Raw genomic sequence first — 18614 nt, forward strand, 5'->3', positions numbered from 1 at the left:
TAAAAATAAAAAGTGCTACGGTAGATTTAAAAAAACACATTTTGTTTGGCTATTCCTACTGCTTATCACAAAACTTGTTCTGGTCACAATTTACTGTATGGTGAAGATATTTGATTCTGAAATAATGCTACAGAGTGTATTTTTCACTATTAAATGAGAAAAAAAAAGTGTTTTTAATGGTAAAAATCAATCTCATTAGCTCAGGAAACATATATTTCCGTTCACCAATTAGTGCTGCATCAGATAGTGCCAGAAATGTGCACAGGAGCAAGCCCAATCCTGCACAGCACTGCTTCTGCTACAAGACGTATATCTACTGACTTGTGGCTTAGATGAAGTCACAGAGGACGTATATCTACTGACTTGTGGCTTAGATGAAGTCACAGAGGACGTATATCTACTGACTTGTGGCTTAGATGAAGTCACAGAGGACATATATCTACTGACTTGTGGATAAAGTGGTTAAAGGTGATTGTTCACGCTGTTTGATAGCTGTGCAATTAAACAGTGGTGAGCATTGACCCATTGCAACCAACCACATAGCAGCTTTTAGTAATTTGACCACCCTATGCAGCCAATCCTATTTCAGCTCTTCTTAAAGGACCACTACAGCGGAAAAAAGTAAGCAGTTAAAATGTGACAGAACTGACCGGTTTTGGACTAGTCCATCTCCTCATGGGAGATTCTCTGGGTTTTCTTTGTTTTCAAAAGCATTTCCTGAATGGCAGTTGCTAAGTCTAACTGGCAAAATAGTGTGCAAGCGAGTAGGGAGGCTGGCTGGTATCTTACTATTTGGGTAGTTAAATTATCATTCAGGAGATTGTTTTGAAAACAAAGAAAACCCTGAGAATCCCCCATGAGGAGATGGACTAGTCCAAAACCTGTCGGTTCTGTCAGATTTCAACTGCTTACTTTTTTTCACCGTAGTGGTGCTTTAATCGGCCCACATTTTGAAGCTAATAATGGGCTTTTAGTAAACTGCCCACCCTAGGGTGCTAAAGCTCTTTCCCTGCTGCTAAGGGTTACCAACCACTCAGCATCACTCTTCTACTATATCATTCAAAAGTGAGGTAGGATATATTATAGCAGAGATAGGGGACACAGCAGGAAACACAATCGCTGCTACCAATGGAATAGGTTTAGAAAAGTTGCGCTCACCGAGGCGGTAGCCAAAGTCCACAAGGCAATCCTTGGCAGTTGCCTAGGACCTGGAGAGTGTCTAGGGGTCTGGAGGATTCTAGCCCCAATCAAATCTTACTCTCACTTCAGTTGTCCTTTAAACATGGCATGAAATCATCCGCCTTGCTGAAAAGGTTAATTTTATGGTGAAGTCTCCAAGTGTTGAACTGTACTTATGCTAGAGTAGCAGCATAGCATGATAACTGGTTGAAACTGAATGCTGACAAAACTGAGGTCCTGTTTGTCCAAAGCCAGTGCTCGCCATCAAAACAGCTCTATCCTAAAGCAACACCAATCAGGATTGGGAATTCAGACATAAACAGCTCCAACCTTGTGCGCAGCCTTGGCGTACTAATCGATGGGGAATTGAGTTTCAGAAACCAAATTTCATCTGTAGTTAAATCTTCCTTCTTTCATCTGAAGAACATTGCAAAGATTAAACATCTGATTCCCCCAGAGGATCTTCCAACCCTAGTCCACGCCTTCATCACATCACGGCTGGACTACTGTAATGCCCTTTATGCTGGCCTCCCCAAAAAGGACCTGCGTCGCCTGCAATTAGTGCAGAATGCTGCTGCCAGATTGCTAACAAACCAGCCTCGCCACTGTCACATTACACCGATCCTTCGCTCACTGCACTGGCTACCAGTATAATGGAGAATACTCTTCAAGATTGGACTGCTGACATTCAAATCCCTGCACAATCTGGGCCCTGGATACATGAAGGACTTGCTGAAGCTGCACCACACCTCTCACAACCTCAGATCATCAAGTTCTATAAACTTGGTCACTCCCAGAGTGCACCTCAAAAAATCTGGAGACAGAGCCTTCTGTCATGCTGCCCCTACTCTTTGGAACTCCCTACCACACCCAGTAAAGACAGCACCATCCCTGGAGCTATTCAAATCCAGACTGAAAAGCCACCTGTTTAGCCTGGCATTTCCAGATTTATAAAATTCTTCCTCTGTACCACGATGATCAGAGCCATGCTTATGCGCTTTGAGTCCCACGGGAGAAAAGCGCTTTACAAATGTTATTTGTTGTTGTTGTTGTTGTTGTTGTAGAGTATGCATACGACATAAAAAGGATTTCTGGATAAAAATGCAACATGCTTATATTGATTGTAGCTCCATATAATAGTGCACTGCTGGCATGTAACTGCCACACATACACAGACACAAACCTCCCAACTGTCTGAGATAAGAAAGAGGGGCACCTTAAGACACGCCCCTGTCACACCTCCAGACATGCCACTGCCACACCCCGAGTCATGCATACCACAAAGAATCCTTAAGCAAAAGATGTAGTCTTATAAATCATACCACACTGGTTCTTTCTATTATCATTGAGGCTTATGGGATAAAAGCGTAATAGAAACGTTATTGTTATTGTTGTTATAATATTTAGGTTTCCTTAATATTAATATTTGGAATTAAGAAATACATCAATTTAACCCTTTGGGGGCCGGCATAGTTAAATCCTACGCCGCACTTGTGGCTGTCTAAGCCTGTTGCGGTGTAGGATTTACGCCGCCCGCTGTTTCCCCTCCCAGCACAATCGCGCACACCCGACAGTTGACATCTCCCCTCAGTGATCAGGAGCCATAACGATTTACTCCTCATCACGTGATCTCTACGATCACTGGCAAATTGTAGTGATCACCATAAGAGCTGCGGCGGTAGGGGGGAAAGAAGAGGATCCACTCACCTTCCTGACGTTCCCCTGGCAATCGGTGCTCCCCTCCGCTCTGGCCGGCATCCACGCTCGCTCTGACGTAAGTGCCGGGTCCCGGCTTGATGACGTCATCAAGCCGCGACTCGTAACTGAGCGGCAGTACGAGCGGGGATGCCGACCAGAGCGGAGGGGTCCACAGCTGCTCATCACTGGAGCCTGAGAGGTGAGTAAAGGCTGCTGGCTACAGGGCGGACACCTAACTACCAAAGGGACACCATGCCTAGCTAGCCACAGTGGGGATCCAGCTGCCTGACCCCCCCAAACGCACCCCCCCCCATGCAAAATCGCCTGGTCCTTAAGGGGGTTAGGCAGCCGGTCCTAAAAGGGTTAAAGTATGAGTGTAAAGATTAGAGCCAATTAAAAACATTTTCCAGTAGAAAAATACATATATTTACATAGATCTGTACATCAGTCCTGAAAGAGGGACAATTGAGGTGGAAAGAGGGACAATTGAGAAGGAAAGAGGGACAGAGGGATTGGGTTCCCAAAATATGACTGTCCCTCCAAAAGAGGGACAGTTGGGAACAATGTAGACATATACAAGCTATTATTCTCTACTTTTACTTATAATAAGCTACGATAAAATAAAAATATTCTCATTGCTTCTAAAGTGTTTCCTCCATCCTCCTGCTGTAAATTGTTCCTCTGCACATCTCATCATTCCTGTGCACATCATTATTAGTACTCTTAGCTAAAATCCTCTTAAAGCGCTTCAGCCAGCAGACTGACGTTATGTAAAGCAAATCACTGATCAAATAGCCTAGCTGGTTGTTACGTGAATCAGCTCTTAGAAGCTTTGATTTAAAATCCCAACTTCTGCCTCCTGGGCGTGGCTAAATACCATATTAGGATTTTTTATTTTTCTGTTAATCTATAATCAGCACCTCGACACCTACACAGTAGGGAGGAGTACATGCTAGTGATTATGTTATTTCTGGCTGTGAACATTACTAGTGGCATGGGAAAATCCTAAAACAAGACTGAAATCAGCTACACAAGTCTGGGCAGCTTAGCGGGTAACAAGTTTACGATCATCCTTTGCGCCCCAGATTGGAATCTTGGTCAGTACAAACTCTGCATGGCGTTTGCATGAATTGCGTGGTGCATTCCAAATACATACATGCTTGGATAATTGGTCCTAGATTGCTGTAGGAACATCAGATTCTGAAGGACAGTTAATACATGCCATGGATTTTTCAACAGCGCTATTTAAATACACAGCAATTACTGTACTAATAAGAGGTGCATTTTAATTGCAAATAAGGGAAAATTTCATTTTTAGTTCTTTCACTTTAGTGTATACTAGCTGGACGCCCAGCGTTGCCCGGGTATGGATTTGGCTGGTATAGGCTCCGCCCCCTTTTCCTAACCCTAACACACAATTACTCAATTATTTAATGACCAAGTTTGTGAGCTTTGCAGTCTTTGACATCCATAATTTGCATTGAAATAAAATAAGTCTGATTGGATGTGGCTCCACCCCTTTTCTAAATTTGAACCCCAATCACCCAATGGCCAACTGTATCAGGTACAGGTGATTAACAGTGCAAGAGGCTTGTGCCATTAACAGTCCAAGAATGGCAGCAATGTAAATATTCCCCTTAAAAATCAGGTGAATTTTGATTGGCTTTTATAGGCTCCACCCACTTTCCTGAATATTAATCCCAGTCACCCAATAACCAACTGTGCAAAGTTTGAGAACCCTGCCATTAACAGTGTAAGAATGGCTGCAGTTTACATTTTCCAGTGAAATGTGTATTTGTCTCTGCCCCCTTTTTGGTTATGGGAATAAAAAGTATCCTATATGTTATTCCAGGTAATGTACTATGTGTGTGCCAAATTTCATTCAAATCCGTTCAGCCATTTTTGCGTGATCGAGTAACAAACATCCAAACATCCGAACTTTACCATTTATTATATTAGTAGGATACTTTAAGGAATAATGACAAACATTATTTTATCTGGATTACTTTGCTTCTATGCGTATACTGAACACATTTATTCCACTGCTTGTAATGAAAGCATTAAGCATACTTGCATACCTCCCAACTTTTTGAGATGAGAAAGAGGGACACTTAAGCCACACCCCTGCCACACCCCTGATCACGCCCCCATCACACCCCTAGTCACGAATATCATACATATTTAATAAGAAAAATATGTTGTTTTATAATTCAAACCACACTGGTCTTTCCTATTCTGGTTCATTTTCCTTCATAGTAACATTTTAAAATTAGTAATATATCAAGTTAAAGGATGGGAATAAAGTTTAGAGTTAATCAAACACATTTTTAGCAGAGAAATATATATATTTACATAGAAAGAGGGACAAAGTCCCGAAAGAGGGACAAATGAAGAGGAAAGAGGGACAGGGCTCCTAAAGAGGGACAGTTGGGAGCTATGTACTTGTCTGTGTCTAAAAACATGAGTTTTCTGGCATGTGTGTTTCTGCAATTTTCTCTTCATTTTGAAAGAGAGCATCGCCAAATGTTATCCAAGCGTTGCGTCGTGAACAGTGAAGCATACAGTCAATGAAAAGCATGCTTCACTTTTTCTGTTAACACACGTGTTTAGTGGTAACACTCTGCATGCATTCAGTGTGCGTTAACATACCGCAGCCTGTTATACTGAAATGCACTCACCGCACTTTGAACATTGCAATCAGTGGTGTCTTGCAGTGGGGTAAGCCCTGTTACAATCAACCACACCGCTATGCACCACTGTGGTTTGCGTTTTTTAATAATCTGCCTTTTCAACCATTTTTTTGTTTTTGCATCTCCATTGGAATGCGCTGTATGCAGATCGCCAGCGATTCGTCGACTGTATGCAGGGAGGACCAACCAGCTGTATGATTTTAAAATGGTACATTGCAGATTGGAGAGAGCTGAGATCCGCAGAGCAGCCCATAGACTTTTATCGATTGCAGAGTGGAAAATGCAAGTGATTCATACAAATGTTCTCCCAGCCTAAGAGAGAAGTGTCAAAGGTTCCTGCCAGATATTGGATTGGTCCAGGGGTCTAAAATAGCCAGAAAAAAAAACCTCCTGCTCTGTGCAACTAATTACTACTGCAGAAATCAGGGGTTTCTAGACCTTCTTAAAGCAAACCTTTAACTTAAAAGATGCTCATCTAAGTGGAGGCAAGCCTCTAAGTAGTCTAAGGGCTTCCTGATCCATTCATGAGCCCACCATTGCTGCGTCAGGGGTCCCTCTGAACATATCTGACAAGCTTCCCTGTGGCCGCACTCTCCTTAAAAGCGCATTTGGCGGCTGGACTGCGCACGCACACATGGAGGGAAGCATGGCCGTAAACGAGAAGAAGCGACAGTAGGGTCAAGGAGGACATGAGGATCCTCCAAACCATCGCTAGCTAACTTCTTTTTTTTAAGTTACAGGTTTGCTTTAAACCAGCTGTACTCTAAACAGGAGTTGCAAAAAAACAAGGTTGCAAAAAAAAAAAAAAAAAAGTGAGGATTTAGCTTACTGTCAATTTTAAAAACTCTCCGCTGGCTGCAGATTGATATGGAAGATCATTTTAAACAACTTCAAATTACGCGACATCTATATTTCTATCAATTCTATAACAAAACCATTCTTAAAAAAAAAAAGTTTACTAACATTTTAAACAAAGAGGTGCTGTGTCAATTTAATCACTACAAACAGTCAGGGTTTTCTCCAAATGAATACTTTTTTTGAAATTAGACTCTTGAATTTTTGACCATCAAAAAAAAAAAAAAAAAATCCCAAATAGATATTCTATAAAAAAAAAAATATATAACAATTCTGGGACTAAAATGAAGGTTGAACACTTGCCTTTCCTACAGTAGCACCTGCAAGTGAATTAGCACGCCACAGCCACTACTAACAGCAGACGCATCTTCCAGACTCCAGTCTCCAGTCCACCTGCTAAAGGTCTCTCTGCTTCCTTTGACCGCCAAGTGCAGAATTTGACATCTCTTTACTGCACCTTCTTCGCATGTAAGTGTTAGTAACTCTGCATTCCACAACCTTACAGCTGCCTCCTTCTAATACTTTCCCAGCCTAAACAGAACAAAAATGCTTCTTTTTTGTGTGTTTTTTTTATGCTTAAAATGCCCCCTTCTGCTGCTGGTGGTCATGAATGAAAAAGACTAAAGAAACGTAAAAAAAAAAAGCATCTGGCTCTGACTTCAGTAGACAAGTTTCAAAAGTAATATTACAATTTGCAACTAAGTAGCTTTTTCCAGCAGACCTGTGCTGGCTGTTCTCTATAATTGCAGGTGGGCACCTAAGCTTGGCATAGAATGTAAAGACATAAAAAAGCATGCCATCTTCTTACCTTGGTTATGCAAGATCCAAGGGAAAGGTGTGATGCCGACATGTGACAGTGAGGGACTGAGGAAAGTGCTCTGATCAGCTGCTGTTAACATTCTCCTGGCTTTTATGTGCAGGTGGGAGGGGTTGTTCCCCCCTGGAGTAGGTGGGCTGTGAGCGCAGCAGACAGACAAGGCAGCAGGCACATACAGTCACCCAGCTCTCAGTAAGCTGCGTTTAGCAGGCAGCCACTGAGAGAAGGAGGGGGGGGGGGGGTCATCTGTGCTGCTGTAGAGCACGCTAGCTGCTGAGGAAATAGAAAAAAATGCAACTGGAACAATATGTAAGCAGAATTCATCCAAGCTTCGTGGAACAGTCCGTCATCCAATAAGTCAGCAAATGCCTAAAACATGATGATGCTGCATTGCACACACATGAGAACAGGAACAGTAGCTGCTTGGTGATCACCACCATCATGGGCAGATAGTGGCCAGTGGAGTAGTTATCCGGATGGGCCGCAACCTACAGGGCTTGCGTCTGCTGTGGGCTGTCCCAGAATGGCGCTAGCAAGGTTGATTGAGAGGTTCGGGCAGCACTACATGCATGGCTAGCACATGGCTCAGTACAGACACCATCGGTCTGTGCTTCATCGGTCGACAAACCAGCTCCAGTCTCATCCATAGACCTGCTCATGACTGTATGTATCAAGCTTCGGCCGCACCCATCAAGAGTAATGGGGGCCGATAGTAGGTGGGAAAGACGTTTACTGTGTACACTGGGTGGTTGGCAGGCAATTGGACGCCTATCAGGTATTCTGACTGAGAAGTTGGAACTATACTTCCAAACACTGGGAAAAACTAAGTAAGGACCTAAACATTATAACGTGCGTCTGTCCGCAGTGTCAAGGGGCCATGATGCCAACTCCTTTGACCCTTCTTTCACCTCAGTTTATTAGTAAGCATGCTTACTAGTAAACTAGCATAGTAAATACTAGCACAACACACACCACATTTATTAACTTGCCTTGGGCCCCATTGTATTGTAATCCTTCTCTGGCCATGGCCAACGACTGGCCAATATCCCAACTTACATGTGGTATGAGAGCTTACAGACACAATCTGTTCATAGTATTCAAAACCTGTCTGCCCTCCTACTACATGGATGGGATACAATTGGCCAGTCATTGGCAAATCAAAATTGGATTTGTGAATGCACCCTCTGCCTTGTATACACACTAGATGGGTCTTGGCCAAGATGGTCAGGGCTGCCTTTTCTGAGAATTAATCATGTCTAGAGCACCCCTCCTTTCCCTCAGCTCCGTAGGTGCCTAGACTCACCATCTGCCTGGCAGACCAACTCGGCAGAGCACCAGCTGAGGGCATTGTTTTTTCCATTGACCTCGTCCGCTCTGTGACCTCCATTATGCTTCACTCAGTCATCCCTCTACACTGGGCCACCTTCAGGTCATTACAACCAGCCCTGCTGTATGGGGCCCTAGAAGTCTGGGGCCCGGCCAGGCCAGGAAGAGTGTCAACCAGGGCTCACATAAAGCAGAACAGAAGCCCTCTGGTTGTGCACAACACTTTGCTTCTGTTTCACTTGATTTGTGGCCCCTCCCCCTTTCTCTCTCCCTCTCTAAAGACACACAGCCACTTAAATTTCCTAGTACAATGCCATGCCATGAACTGTAAAATAATGGATCAAAGAAGGGAGGCGGGACCACTAGGGAGCACTGTGAGAAGCGCACTGTAAGGGAGAGGAATGACCACTAGACCTACCAGGGAAAGCTGTATTGAAAACAGAAGGGGTGTTTTTGACTATCAGAGAAAACTTTATAATGGGGAGGCCACTAGATCACCAGGGAATAAAGGGAAGGGGGGTGGGGGTTAAAGCACCAGGGAAAACTATAAGGAGTAAGGAGCAGAGCATGGGGATCGTTGTCAGGCTGGGCTGCAGAACAATGAGCATTTAAAGGGGTACTCTGCCTTATTATGTTTGATCGTGTATTATACATGAAACATTGCCATTGTTTAGTTTAATTTTGTTCAAGAAAGCTTTTTTTCAGCAGATTGGAATTTGGAGTGGGGGTGGAGGGGGACGCTGTAGGTTTGAGGAGTATGGGGCCCAGAAACATTTGATGGCAGCCATGCCTCCACGTCTCTATCCAGGAGGCTAGCAACGCGCCTCACCTGTCACCTGAGGATTCAAATACCAATACTTTTTTTTATGACAATCCTCGTACATGTGTATAGAGCTCTGGATAGAAGGGATTGGCCCAAGGTCAACTTTCACGAGAAAAGTCAAAATTCACACGTTTTTTAATTAGTTTATATCACTCTAACTACTGTTCATTTTCAATCAGAGGCAGTTTTCTGTGAAGTTAACCTATGATTATGCTTTGTTTATCATATGCTCAGCTTCTATTGCTCACAGGTGGTTTATTTATTTATTTCTTGTTTTGACAGATTTGCTTTGAAATGAAGCTTTGCCTCCATTTACAATGCTTTCAGTTTGTACCAGTGTTGTACAAGGCTTCTTGCAATTAAATGTTGCTAAGATTATCTTTCCATTCCAATTTGTAGACGGCTGTGTATTTCTGAAAGCGACAGTGAGCTAAAGCTGGACATTTTTGCAAGCATAGAATACTCTATCTCTCGCCCCATGCAAAAATTGCCATGGTTGTTAGCATAGGGTTAACAGGTTAGCCGAGGCAGAGGCGAGAGAGGCTCCAGCCTCAGGGCGCAGTGTAGGAGAGGGTGCACAACTCACTCAGCTATCATTCTTTATTACGATTTATGGTAATCCTAAAAATTCTGAAGTTTACAAGTTGGAAGTTGAAGTTTACAAGCAGTGAATTTCTTCAGCAACTATATGTGGCATAAAGAAGTTTCATTGTGTGCTGTTCAAGAGTTCGACACCAGCAGTCCATTATTATACTAAAAAATTAGAGACACCCCTATTTGAAAGTGTGACGTAACAACACAGAGTTGCTTATGTAAGGAACGCTCAGCTTTGGACGATGGACGATGTAGTTAACAGAGAAGATAATATCAAGATGGGCAAGACAGATGTATGCGACTTTGAATGAGGCATGATCGTCGGTGCAAGAGACTAGCATCTCTGAATTAATAACCCTTTTTGGATTTTTTGACCCAACTGTATCTGGATTGTTTAGGGAGTGGCAGTTGAAAAAAAAACGATAAGGACTATTCTGGTCGAAAAAGGCTAGTGAATGAGAGAGGTGAAAGGCGATTAGCACTCATTGTCCGCAGCGACAGAAGGGCAACAACACAACAAATTACAGCTGAATTCAATGAAGGTGCATCACTAAGAATATCTCAGCGTACAACAAGATGGACTTTGCAAACCATGGTCTAGTAGCAGGAGACCATCAAGAGTGCCTTTGGTATCACAGAAAAATAGGACACGATGCCTGTTGTGGGCCCTTGCCACCATGCTTGATCTGTCTCAAATTGGTTTGAGGAACAACAATCAGACTTTAACCTGCTTCCCTGGCCAACTCAGTCCCCTGACCTCAATCCTATTGAACATTTGTGGGACGAAGTCAAAAGATCACTTTAACGCATGGAAATGCCACCATCCAATCTGACCCAAGTTAGGGCTGCCATTATGTCAGCGCGGGCCAACAATCCTCAGCAATGGTATCAGCATCTTGGTGAGTCCATGCCAAGAAGAATATCAGCTGTGATCAGAGGTTAAGGTGGACCAACTCACAATTTGAGGGTGTCTCTAAAGCCTCATCTACACGCATGGATGAGGCTCCGATCCTCCGCTGATGCGGCTCGATTGATAAGATCCGACAGGACAAATCTTGCTTCCGCCGATTCCCTGCTCGTTCCCCGCGAGGGGACAATGGCAGGGAATCGAGCGGAAGATAAGCAGCGCCGGCGGGGACAAGCGGGGAATCGAATGCGGCGCACGCGCGGGGACGCGGAAGAGGCGATCCGGCGGCTAATCGAGCCACCGGATCGCCACAACATCTCCTCAACATCTCCCCTGACGATGATCTGTAGACGGGGCTTAATGCTTTGGCCACTCAGTGTGTAGCCTTAACGCCAGGCACTTTAGACAATGGAAGAAAAGACGCAGTAAAGGTTAACAATTAGGGAAGACATAGATTAAGCTGAGTTATGATTAATTGACAGGGCAGGGAAAGGTTGGTTTTAGCTGATGAGTCATTTTTTCACCTGACAAAGTGGGGACACCATGAAATGCATTGTGGTGGTGCAATACATTTTGCTATTATTGTTTTTGTCATTTATTAGGGGGATAATCACTATACTTACACTCATTTTTATATTTCAAATATTGCAATCTTATGTGTCTCTCTTAAAGAGACTCTGTAACAAAAATTGCATCCTGTTTTTTATCATCCTACAAGTTCCAAAAGCTATTCTAATGTGTCCTGGCTTACTGCAGCACGTTCTACTATCACCATCTCTGTAATAAATCAACTTATCTCTCTCTTGTCAGACTTGTCAGCCTGTGTTTGGAAGGCTGCCAAGTTCTTCAGTGTTGTGGTTCTGTGATGCATCTCCCCCCTCCAGGCCCCTCTCTGCACACTGCCTGTGTGTTATTTAGATTAGTGTAGCTTCTCTCTGCTCTATTATCTTTTACAAGCTGGATAAATCCTCCTCTGAGCTGACTGGGCTTTCACATACTGAGGAATTATACAGGCAGAGCTGTCTGCACTCTGCAGGAAGAAACAGCCTGACACTTCAGTGGAGAAGAGCTGCAGAGGGAAAGAAACACACTAATGATCTCTTGAGATTCAAAAGGAAGGGTGTATACAGCCTGCTTGTGTATGAATGTATTTTCTATGTGTGGACATACTGTACATCAACCTACTTCCTGTTTTGGTGGCCATTTTGTTTGTTTATAAACAAACTTTTTAAAACTGTTTTTAACCACTTTTAATGCGGCGGGGAGCGGCGAAATTGTGTCAGAGGGTAATAGGAGATGTCCCCTAACGCACTGGTATGTTTACTTTTGTGCGATTTTAGCAATACAGATTCTCTTTAACCCGTACATCAGTTCAGTACTTTTTTTATTTTATTTAGCAATTAGTCAGCTTAGTTTGACAGACCCTACAATGCAACTGATGGAAATTCAAACAGAGACCTCTGTCTCCAAATGGGGATGAAAAACTCTCCACCTGCTTATAGAGAGGTTGCCTTATTGGCGATATACCTCTCTGATTACCCTAATTTCTAAAATTACACCCAAAGGGTCTTATAATACTACATTTTGTGTCTCCTATTGTGTTATTTCTCTGTTCTTCAAGGCTCTTGGATCCACAGCTGCTCGAAGGATCAGGGAGGAGCAGGGCCGGTTCTCTCATGAAGCAAGGTGAAACATTTGCATCAGGCACAGAGATTACAAGGGCAGTATTTTTGTACTGTATTTACACTAACAGCCTGCAGTCAGAGTAGGAGGAGAAGTGAGAGGAGAGTGAGGTGAAGCGGTCATCATTGGGGAAAAGCAGCTTTTTGTGCTGTGTGAGGAGTCTGACAGTGAGTGAGGGGGGGAGGAGGAGAGCTGCAGTGTTTTATTTAACTTGCACAGCAGAAGTAAGGAGATGGTACTGCTGTCCTGACTTGAGGGTGGGCAGTTTGTTTACCACAGACTCACAGCCAGCCAGTGTGCTATTGTGTTGAGCTGCAGCATGTGGTGCAAAAACATTAAATGGAGTAAAGTAAATTGTCCTGTGCTGTGTGATCATTCTAAATAGGGGGGCATCCTCACAAGTTTGCCTCAGGCAGCAAAAAGTCTAGAATCGGCCCTGGTCCTCTCTGGGAGGAGTTTAGAGTTATGCATCACGAACAAGTTAACGTTGGAGGCGGAAGTTCAGATGAAGCATTGGAAAGGAGATTCATTTACAAGGGGGTCAGTTAAAGAGGAACTCCAGTGAAAATAACTTAATGAAAAAAAAAAGTGCTTAATTTTTACAATAATTATTTATAAATGATTTAGTCCATTGTAAAATCCTTCCTCTCCCTGATTTACATTCTGACATCTATCATATGGCGACATCTTTACTGCTGGCAGGTGATGTCTGTGGAAGGAGATGCTGCTTTTTTGGCAGTTGGAAACAATGCAACAAGGCTCCCACAGCATGATGTTAGTACCTAGGTGCTGACATCACACTGTCAGAGGGTGACCTTCCCTGCTCAAACTTCCTGCCTGACATCTTACCCTAACCCCCTTCTTGCACTAGCTACCTACCTGATGCCTAACCCTACCCCCCCCCCCCCCCCACACACACACACACACACACACACACAAACTTCCCACCTGTCACCTAACCCTAACCCCCCATGCCTAACCTTAAAACACACACACACACACACACAGCCCTTTACCTACCAGGCTCCACAAGTGACCAAATTATGCCTCAATGCCGGTATTTCTATAGGCTCCTATGACAGCGCCAAAACTTCCGATGCTAGCAGGCGCCCAAATTGCCTGCCTTATTATTTATTTATTGTATTTATAAAGCACCAGCGTATTAGCGCTGGACATTAGTTTAGGTTACAGACAATATTATAAAGTACATGTAAACATATACAAATAAGAAGTATTTTTATTCCAGAGTAAAATGAGCCATGAATGACTTTTCTCTTATGTTGCCGTCACTTACAGTACATAGTAGAAATCTGACAGAACCGACAGGTTTTGGGTTAGTCCATCTCTCTATAGGGGATTCTCAGCAAGGATTTTACTCTTTATAAAGACATTCCCTGAAAAAGATTTATAAAAAAATGTTGGCCATGGCCAGCCTTCATGCTCAGTCACTGCACACTTTTTTGGCAGTTGGATGGAGCAACTGCTATTCGCCAAGTGCTTTTGAAACTAAACAAAACCATGAGAATCCCCCATAAGGAGATGGGCTAGTCTAAAACCTGTTGGTTCTGTCAGATTTCTACTACCTACTGTAGTGACAGCAACATAGGAGAAAAGTAATTTATGGCTCATTTTACTCTGTAAGAAATGTACTTCTTATTTGTATGTGTTTAAATGCATTTTAAATTGTACGATTTTCGTGATAGTGGTCCTTTAACCCTACTCTCACATAGAACCCTCCCTTGGTGGTGCCTAACCCCAAGATACTCACCCTGGTGGTGCCTAACCATAACCCTCCCCTGGTGGTGCCTAACCCTAACCACCCCTCTCAGCACAAACACCCTTACAAACGTAGACACAAAAAGAAATTTGAGAACGTAAAATGTGTACATACAAACAAAATAATATGACAAAAACTATGACGTTGCTAGTTTCCAAACCATAAAGTTTCAAAAACTTTAATGTTGTAATGTTGAAAACTATCTTTATCGGGCGCCTGAATTTCCACTTTGGGCGCCGTATTAACGATATTTGCATTAGTGCCCATGGAATGCCCAAATCGTCCACTAGCCGCTGACGCCCAAATTTCCTGCTTCCTCAGAGCCTTCCCCCTCCATAGATGACTATCTGACTTTTTTTTATCACTTCAGATTTGCTTTAATGCTAGTCTGTTGTGGCCACAGTTACCGGTACATAAGACAGATGTTGTTTTGGCCCTAGTTTACTGGACAAGAAATGATGTAAAATGTCACCTCTATACCTCTTAACCTACATTCAGTTTAGATGTTTTGAAGTTTCTGAAACTTTTTTTCCATGAAAAAAAAAAAAGTGTGTACGTAAATCTGCTGGTCATTAACATTTAGTGGCCCTTTAACAGAACACAGCGTATGTTGTCCCGCTGGGTGTACAGTGCGTCTAGGAATGACTGAAGCTGCGCATATTTCAGTAAAGTATTGGCCATGACAGAGGGGGAAGCTATGCAGGTCCAGGGTTATCCTCGCCTGTCAATAGCTCTATTGAATTATACACTAACAGGCTATTCTTGTGGCTAGGGCCATTTACATTTTCCCACCCTGTGATTAATGCCATTCGCTGGGCTTTTAGGACAGGCTGGCTGCGCTCTGCAGTCGTTTATGACATTGCTGTTGTTTTCTCATCTGGCTTTGCTTATTTTCATTGGACTGCTAGTTTACCAGTAAAATAAATAGGCTTTCTTTTAGAGGTTTACTGAGAAAACATACAAACAATTCAATTAGCCAAAAGGAGAAGAGGGGAGACACTAGCGCTGGACAGAATGTTTGCATGGAACCTGCCCATAAGCACATACCTACACACACATGCCATACTGTCATGGACAACACACTTCCCCCAGAGGCCTCTGGAGAAGTCCACACTGGTGACACCTGCCGCAGGCTGAACTGATGCTTCTCAAACTGTCATCCAGGCAGGGACTGTCACCCATAGCAACATTTTGAATGGGCCCCCCCCCCAAAAAAAATTTGTTTAAGGTACCTTTAAGCTCCAGGCAGCCCCTCCCCCTCAGGATAGAGAGCTAGAGATACCACAAATATTAGGTAGGGCCCATATAGGTAGCCAGAGTATAATCAGTCAGAGGGGTCCCCAGTATAGGTAGTCAGATTAGCCCCCACAATATACATCTTGTTCACAAGATTCGGTTTAATAAACCCTGAAATTTGGTGTTTCTAGGACGTAAGGGGGCTTTGCTATTAACCGATAAAGTCGGCGGATTTTTACTGTAATGTAAAATGCAGAAAATCTGCATCTGCCTATTCTCTGCATTTTACATTACAGTAAAAATCCGCCGACTTTAGCAGTTAATAGCAAAGCCCCCGTAAGTCCTAGAAACACCAACGTTTCAGGGTTTATTAAAAAGAATCTTCTGAACAAGATGCAAAAAAAAGTTTTCAAAAAGACCTTATAGTTTTTGAGAAAATCGATGTAAAAGTCAGGCGGAATTTCCGCGATTTCCGGCGGAAATTCCGCATTGGAATGCGGAAATTGGTAGCGGAAGGCGGAATAGGTAATCGGTACATGACGGAATGCCGATTTACCGTGGAATCGGAAATTGGCATTCCGACCCTCCCTACTCAACACAATAGCACACTGGCTGGCTGTGAGTCTGTGACAAACTGCTCACCCAGAAATGCTTCCCCTGAAATCTCTGCGCCTGATGCAAATGTTTCACCTTGCTTCATGAGAGAACCAGCCCTGCAGACTGGCCATTTTGGATGAGAACCATCTACTTCTCTAATGGTGCCCATACATGGTACAATTTTTTTCATCCAATCTTACCATTTCTATCTAGTATAAGGGTAAATTAAGTGAATATAATGAAAGGATGATTCAGGCAGTTCCCTTATATTACATAGAAATGGTAAGATAGGATGAAAAAAATTGTACCATGTATGGGCACCATTCAAGAGGCCCTGTAGTGGCATATAGTAGCAAATTATTCAGGATGCCCACTTTTAGGCCTCTTTCACAGTGGGACGTTAAAGTCGCACGCTATAAAAAATTATAATGCAGACTAACGCACAGCAATACAAAGTCTGTGCTACATTCACAGTGCACACGTTGCGTTGTGTGTAACGTGTAGAAATATTTAGAAAGTGCTGCGTGCTGTGCGTTTAGCAATAAATTTGCTGCGTTATGTGTGTTGCACATGCTCAGTAATGTTTTTTTTTTTTTAAGTATAACGCATGCTCCGTTTTCGTTCCATCAGTATGCGAGGAAAACGGCGCACCAAGAGACACATAACGCAGAGCAAAATAACGTCCAGTTTCATAACCTACATGCGCTGCATTAGGGGCACGTTGTACGACTTTAACGTCGCATCAAACGCAACGTCCCATTGTGAAAGAGGCCTTATGGTAATTTTCCTGGTTTCAGCATCAGAAGCACTTCCTATGTCTACATATTGCTGTACATTGGTGCAGAGCCGGATTAAGGCTAAATGGGGCCCTAAGCAAAGTAACTGATTTGGGCCCCCCCATCATGTCGTAATAGAATCAGAAGATGCAGCTGCACAGCAACATGCCGCACACACCAAGGCAGCCGAGCTACTGGTTGCTATGGGCAACAGCACGCTTTCCTCTGTGGGTGCACAATGCAGGGAATAGCAGCGGCAAAATGCAGAGTGAGAGATGAATGGCTGGGACATTTGCACTCAGGGGCTGGGGCACTCCTGTGAAGAGGGCACCAGATATCACAGCAGCAGCACTTTCCCCCTGCATCTCCAGCCTGGCAATAGCAGAAAGCTCTGGACACCACCAAACCGGAAGCCGTTCCCCAGACAGAATTACATAACCACCCTCACCACCGAACAACCAATTTCCTCCCAAACTAGACAGCCACCATGCAGCCTCCATCCCAGTGAATACGATAGTCCAGCAGAGAAGGCAGCCGCAGTGGGGGAGAATGACAGCACCAGATGAATCACATTCACCTATTGCGATCCAAGCAATAGAGGTCCCGTCATCCTGAGCCCATCTGTCTCCTCTAGAGTGCTGCCGCTCTGTTACTACTACTATTACTACTTCCTACTTCATGTCTGATCTGAGAATCAGGAAGTTCAGAGCGAGCGGCTGCACTGTAGAAGAGACAGATGGGTTTCAGATGACGGGATCTCTATTGCTTGGATCATGGATAGGTGAGTGAGCATTTGCCATCTGCTGCTATCATTCTTGCTGCAGCTGTGGTTCTCTGTGGGAAGGGAGGGTGGAGTGGGCAGCGGCAGAGCGCACAGTAGCAGGAGGGGGACCTAGGAGGAGAGCCTGGGTCTGAAGACAATCAGCAGCGCACGGCATCATTTGACAAGACAAGACAAATAACATTTATATCGCGCTTTTCTCCTGGTGGACTCAAAGCGCCAGAGCTGCAGCCACTAGGACGCGCCCTATAGGCAGTAGCAGTGTTAGAGAGACTTGCCTACGGTCTCCTACTGAATAGGTGCTGGCTTACTGAACAGGCAGAGCTGAGATTCGAACCCTGGTCTCCTGTGTCAGCGGCAGAGCCCTTAAAGGGACTCCAAGCAGTGCCTGTGGATATGCCTTTATGCATACCCACAACTAATTCATTACATCCTCACACCTACCAGCATGATGTTTGTAATTATATCCCCCTGGGTTCCTTATATTTCATTGCATTGTGCTGAATCGAGCTGCCAACCTGGAGTAAAGTCGTCCTGTTGCCGTGATTTCGATTGTGAAAATATCAAAAACTAAAAGGCATAGAGCAGCTGTTTATATATCATTGGAAAGAGGAGAAAAAGAGCTTTAAAATGATATGCATCTTTCCATAGTTACTGCACTGCTCAGAGTCCCTTTAACCATTATACCATCCAGCCACCTCTGACTTTGGAGAAAAGTCGTCCTGTGGCCGCGATTTCGATCGCGAAAATATTGAAAACTAAAAGGCATAGAGCAGCTGTTTATATATCATTGGAAAGAGGAGAAAGAGAGCTTTAAAATGATATGAATCTTTCCATAGCTACTGCACTGCTCAGAGTCCCTTTAACCATTATAC

At 43.7% G+C, this 18614-nt stretch overlaps 1 protein-coding gene across 4 annotated transcripts in view; it reads right to left on the reverse strand.

Annotated features, from left to right (window-relative positions):
* COL8A1 (collagen type VIII alpha 1 chain) overlaps positions 1–15445 on the reverse strand; it is a 196953-nt gene extending 181508 nt beyond the window's left edge. The window contains exon 1 of one of the 4 annotated variants that reach the window (XM_068270674.1): positions 15397–15445. The gene's annotated coding sequence lies outside the window, so the exon portion shown is untranslated. Of the gene's footprint in view, positions 1–7230; positions 7297–15396 lie in introns of those variants that run through there. The other 3 variants (XM_068270670.1, XM_068270673.1, XM_068270675.1) reach the window with 3 other exon arrangements.
* Between the last annotated feature and the right edge of the window lie 3169 nt (positions 15446–18614).

Source organism: Hyperolius riggenbachi, chromosome 2 (genome assembly GCF_040937935.1).
Source record: "Hyperolius riggenbachi isolate aHypRig1 chromosome 2, aHypRig1.pri, whole genome shotgun sequence".
Classification (NCBI taxonomy): domain Eukaryota; kingdom Metazoa; phylum Chordata; class Amphibia; order Anura; family Hyperoliidae; genus Hyperolius; species Hyperolius riggenbachi.